Genomic DNA, 6235 nt, shown 5'->3' with positions numbered 1-6235 from the left:
GGAGGTGAAATATGCAAAGAAACAGAGTCAAGTGTCAGAACAGATAGCTCGTGGAGATGGACGACTGCTTAGAAGACAGGAGGTTATGGGTTCAATTCTTATGTGTGGCAATGAATTTTAAGGTCCAACTCCCAAATGACGAAGTCAAATATACGAAACGAACATCTCAAAGTGTGTGAGAGGTGATGGCGTGGTTACGCTCTGCCCGGTTTGTACGCCGTCGAGCCGGGTTCGATTCTCACCCTAGTGAGGACATCAATCCAGTGCCGGAGGGAGTTTGAGCAGTGAGTCTCCTCCCCGGTCTCCAGAGAAATAAACGGAGAGGGTTATGACAAATAAATGCAAAGAAGCGGAAAGGGTTATGCTATTTTTTTTTTTATTAAACATTTAGCTGCACACAAAAATAAAAAAATTTGAACCACCCCCTCATTCTTTTAGACTCTCAGAGTAACCGCAGGGTGGAAGAAGAGGAGGATGAAGAAGAAAAGGAACTCCGTCGGCGTCGTCTTCTTCTTCTTCAGGTCAGGTGTGGAAACTCTGCCCTCATCTGAGGAGAAAAGAAAAAAAGGACAACATTAGAATTTGCATCACAATTACGATTTTTTTATGACATACTATTTATATATACTACAAGATTTGTTTGACTATTTTTAGGAGTACTACTACAACAGCAATAACTACTACTACTACTACTGCAACAATAATGACTTCAACAACTACTAATGGTAATTAACTTGATAATTACCAAATGTTTGTTCCATGCGCTCCCGTTCTCGTCTCCTCCAGGCCCTTCATGTGTCTTTGTTCATTCAGCAGTCTGAAGAAAAAACAGAGACACACATTTAGTTAATATATTAAGACTCTCCTTCTTCAGTGACAGATCTGGATTTATAAAGAGTGTTTGCATCAGATTTCATGCAAGATGGATCAAAACCTTTTAAAGAAAACACAGGTAGGTATATTGGGTCATACACTGATGATGTCATCACAATGGGACGGGTGTGACGGTGACATGGATTACTTTTTTAAAGAGAATGACAATTATTTATGACTTTGACATTATTAGATAGATGTATAAGATATACTATACATTTTTTTAATGTTTTAATAGTTACTTACATTTAGGGCCCTTTAGGTCACAAAATAACTCCCAATAATTAAATGGAGATCTTCACTGTCTGTCAGTCCATTAATATGGCTACAAGATAACAAATAATAAAATAAAATAAAAATAAATAAATAAAACATTCATGTCAAGGTGGTCAAGTGATTTTGACAAATACTATGTGTGTCCCCTGGTTTCATTCTACACAATCTACTATGAATTAAAAAAGGCTAAAATACCAGATAAATATGAATACATTGATTTACTGCTGATTACTGACTTGGTCTCGGAGGCGGCTGAGCAGCTTCTGATGAGCCTCCCTCTGTTTCTCCAGCTGCTCCTCCAACCTTCTCTGGAGGATGGAGACACAAAAACACACATTACAGACAGACAATCGTTCGTATATGAAAAGCATGTTTTACATCTGTTTTCAGTTGGCATTTTGTTTTTCAAGTCCTCCTCACCTTGATGTCCTCGTCTCCATCCAGTCTGCTGCTCCTCGTCCAACACCTTGTGTCTTCACTCTGAGAACCAACAAAGAACACAAATGCGCTCCTTAAATGGGCTGTGATGTCAGCTTCAGGTATTCTGACATTCTTAACGTTAAATCACACTGAATGACGTCTGAAACCTCGTTTCCACACAGTTTTGTTTTATGTCCCTATTGCATAGAAGTTTGTTTAAGAACTGCGCCCCCTAGTGTTCAACAAAATGAAATGCATCTCTTAAGGGATGGCTAGAAACGCCCCAAAATGGGAGATCGACATACTATACTATGACATTATTTAGACTTTTTTCAACATACTATGACATTATTTGACTTTATCAACATACTATATTTTGACGACATTTTTTCAGTTTTTTTCGACATACTATACTATGACTTTTTTTCACTTTTTTTTGACATACTATACTATGACTTTTTTTCAACTTTTTGACATGCTATGGTATGACTTTTTTTAAACATACTATACTATGACTTTATTTAGACTTTTTTCAACATTCTATACTATGACTTTATCGACATACTATATTTTGACTTTTTTTGGTCACCTTTTTCAACATACTATACTATGACTTTTTTTCAACTTTTTGACATACTATACTATGACCTTTTTTCACTTTATTTTGACATACTATACTATGACTTTTTTTCAACTTTTCGACATGCTATGGTATGACTTTTTTTCAACATACTATACTATGACTTTATTTAGACTTTTTTCAACATACTATACTATGACTTTATCGACATACTATATTTTGACTTTTTTTCACTTTTTTTCGACATACTATACTATGACTTGTTTTCATCTTTTTGACATACTATACTATGACTTTTTTCAAACATACTATACTATGACTTTATTTAGACTTTTTTCAACATACTATACTATAACTTTATCGACATACTATATTTTGACTTTTTTTCCACTTTTTTTCGACATACTATACTATGACTTTATCGACATACTATACTATGACTTTTTTTCACTTTTTTTCAACATACTATACTATGACTTTATTTAGACTTTTTTCAACATACTATACTATGACTTTATCGACATACTATATTTTGACTTTTTTTCGACATACTATACTATGACTTTTTTTCAACTTTTTGACATACTATACTATGACTTTTTTTCACTTTTTTTGACATGCTATGGTATGACTTTTTTTTCAACATACTATACTATGACTTTATTTAGACTTTTTTCAACATACTATACTATGACTTTATCGACATACTATACTATGACTTTTTTTCACTTTTCTTTGACATACTATACTATGACTTTTTTTTCACTTTTTTTTTTTTTGACATGCTATGGTATGACTTTTTTAAACATACTATACTATTACTTTATTTAGACTTTTTTCAACATACTATACTAAGAATTTATCGACATACTATATTTTGACTTTTTTCAACATACTATCATGACTTTTTTTTTTCGACATACTATAGTATGACATTTTTTCAACTTTTTGACATGCTATGGTATAACTTTTTTCAACATACTATAATATGACTTTATTTAGACTTTTTTTCAACATACTATACTATGACTTTATTTAGAATTTTCAACATACTATACTATGACTTTATCAACATACTATACTATGACTTTTTTTCACTTTTTTTTTTGACATACTATACTATGACTTTTTTTCAACTTTTTGACATACTATACTATGACTTTATCGACATACTATATTTTGACTTTTTTTCACTTTTTTTGACATACTATACTATGACTTTTTTTCAACATTTTTGACATGCTATGGTATGACTTTTTTCAACATACTATACTATGACTTTATTTAGACTTTTTTTTTCAACATACTATACTATGACTTTATCGACATACTATATTTTCACTTTTTTTCACTTTTTTCAACATACTTTTTTTCGACATACTATACTATGACTTTTTTTCAACTTTTTGACATCTATGGTATGACTTTTTTCAACATACTATACTATGACTTTTTTTTCACATACTATACTATGACTTTTTTTACTTTTTGACATGCTATAACTTTTTTCAACATACATACTATACAGCAAATAAGTTTTCTCTCACTTAAAAAGATATGACGCCTTAATTTTCATCATAGGTACACTTCAACTATGAGAGACAGAATGGGACATACTATACTATGACTTTTTTTCAACTTTTTTGCTATGTAATCACATTGTAGGATTTTTAATGAATTAATTGGTAAATTCCTTTAAAATAAGTATTTTTTCACCTACAAACAAGCAAGATTTCTGGCTCTACAGACCTGTAACTTCTTCTTTAAGAGGCTCCTCTGTCCTCCTTTTTTTCAACTTTTTTACCTGACATTTTTTTTAATGGCACCTGTTTGAACTTGTTATCAGTATAAAAGACTTTTTCCACATACCTCAAACAGTCACACTGACTATTATTTAGACCAAAGAGCTGTCAAAGGACACCAGAAACAAAATTGTATATTTGCACCAGGCTGGGAAGACTGAATCTGCAATAGGTAAGCAGCTTTTTGTGAAGAAATCATACTGTGGGAGCAATTATTAGAAAATGGAAGACATACAAGACCACTGATAATCTCCCTCGATCTGGGGCTCCACGCAAGATCTCACCCCGTGGGGCCAAAATGATCACAAGAACGGTGAACAAAAATCCCAGAACCACACGGGGGGACCTAGTGAATGACCTGCAGAGAGCTGGGACCAAAGTAACAAAGGCTACCATCAGTAACACACTACGCCGCCAGGGACTCAAATCCTGCAGTGCCAGACGTGTCCCACTGCTTAAGCCAGTACATGTCCAGGCCCGTCTGAAGTTTTTAGAGGGCATTTGGATGATCCAGAAGAGGATTGGGAGAATGTCATATGGTCAGATGAAACCAAAATAGAACTTTTTGGTAAAAACTCAACTCGTCGTGTTTGGAGGAGAAAGAATGGCGAGTTGCATCCAAAGAACACCATACCTACTGTGAAGCATGGGGGTGGAAACATCATGCTTTGGGGCTGTTTTTCTGCAAGGGGACCAGGACGACTGATCCGTGTAAAGGAAAGAATGAATGGGGCCATGTATCGTGAGATTTTGAGTGAAAACCTCCTTCCATCAGCAAGGGCATTGAAGATGAAACATGGCTGGGTCTTTCAGCATGACAATGATCCCAAACACACCGCCCGGGCAACGAAGGAGTGGCTTCGTAAGAAGCATTTCAAGGTCCTGGAGTGGCCGAGCCAGTCTCCAGATCTCAACCCCATAGAAAATCTGTGGAGGGAGTTGAAAGTCCGTGTTGCCCAGCGACAGCCCCAAAACATCACTGCTCTAGAGGAGATCTGCATGGAGGAATGGGCCAAAATACCAGCAACAGTGTGTGAAAAGCTTGTGAAGACTTACAGAAAACGTTTGACCTCTGTCATTGCCAACAAAGGGTATATAACAAAGTATTGAGATGAACTTTTGTTATTGACCAAATACTTATTTTCCACCATAATTTGCAAATATATTCTTTAAAAATCAGACAATGTGATTTTCAGGATTTTTTTTTTTCTCATTTTGTCTCTCATAGTTTAGGTATACCTATGATGAAAATTACAGGCCTCTCTCATCTTTTTAAGTGGGAGAACTTGCACAATTGGTGGCTGACTATACTTTTCGACATACTGTATTTTGACTTTTTTCCCCACTTTTTCATACTATACTAGGCCTTTTTTTCATATTTTTTCCCACATACTATACTATGACATTTTTAATTTTTTCAACATACTATACTAGTATTGTCACTATTTTCGACACACTATGACTTTTTTATTTTTATGACATATTGTGAATTTTTTCTAAGTAACTATAACTTTTACAACATTTTTCAGGAATACTAGTACAACACTAACAATAACTACTAATAGAACAATAATTATAATTTGACTGCTACCACTTCAACAACTACCAAAACTAATAATAATAATATACTTGATAATTACCAAATGTTTGTTCCAGGCGTTATCGTTCTCTTCTTCTCCTGGCCCTTCATGCGTCTTTGTTCATTCAGCAGTCTGAACAAAAAACAGAGACACACATTTACTAAACTATACTAAGACTATCCTGCTTCAGTAACAGATCCTCCTGGTTTTAAACAGACTGAGAACCAACAAAGAAGACAAATGAGCCCCTTAAACAGGTTGAGAAGTCAGCTTCAATGTCCATGTCTATTACAGACCATCATTTATAATTTCATGAGTTTTTAAGACGTTCATAACAAAGCTAAAGAGCCCACTGAATTTAAAATGTTTGCTTTTGATATTCAACAACATTAAACACAAGGCAGCAGATAATATTGAGAAGAAGTATCCTACCTCAGAGCTTCAGCACGGAGAAGACGTTCTTTCAGTTGGTCTGTGTGACGTTCCTCTTCTTCACCGACCTGAAGACTCCACCATGGACCGTGTAAACACCAGTCAACTCTATAAGATGAAACAGAAAATAAATAGTCATCAGAATTTATATTTGCATTCATTTCAAATATAAACAACTATTAATGAAATGTGGGTATTATCACTGATACATTTTAATTTCGTTGTTTTTTCAGTCAAGTTTTTCAACCTGTTTATTGAATAATTTCTTTATT

The 6235-nt window shown here is 34.2% G+C and overlaps 1 long non-coding RNA gene across 1 annotated transcript; it reads right to left on the bottom strand.

Moving 5' to 3' along the window:
- Positions 1 to 428: 428 nt before the first annotated feature.
- On the bottom strand, positions 429 to 6057 carry LOC129111978 (uncharacterized). Its single transcript, XR_008532356.1, has 6 exons — positions 5964 to 6057; positions 5592 to 5663; positions 1570 to 1629; positions 1386 to 1457; positions 746 to 817; positions 429 to 547 (listed from the first exon to the last, which is right to left on the bottom strand). It is a non-coding gene; the product is annotated as an uncharacterized LOC129111978 (long non-coding RNA).
- Between the last annotated feature and the right edge of the window lie 178 nt (positions 6058 to 6235).

Source organism: Anoplopoma fimbria, chromosome 22 (genome assembly GCF_027596085.1).
Source record: "Anoplopoma fimbria isolate UVic2021 breed Golden Eagle Sablefish chromosome 22, Afim_UVic_2022, whole genome shotgun sequence".
In the NCBI taxonomy this organism is placed as follows: Eukaryota; Metazoa; Chordata; class Actinopteri; order Perciformes; family Anoplopomatidae; genus Anoplopoma; species Anoplopoma fimbria.
The sequence above is the reverse complement of the archived record's forward strand: the minus strand, read 5'-3'. Positions and strand labels throughout refer to the sequence as shown.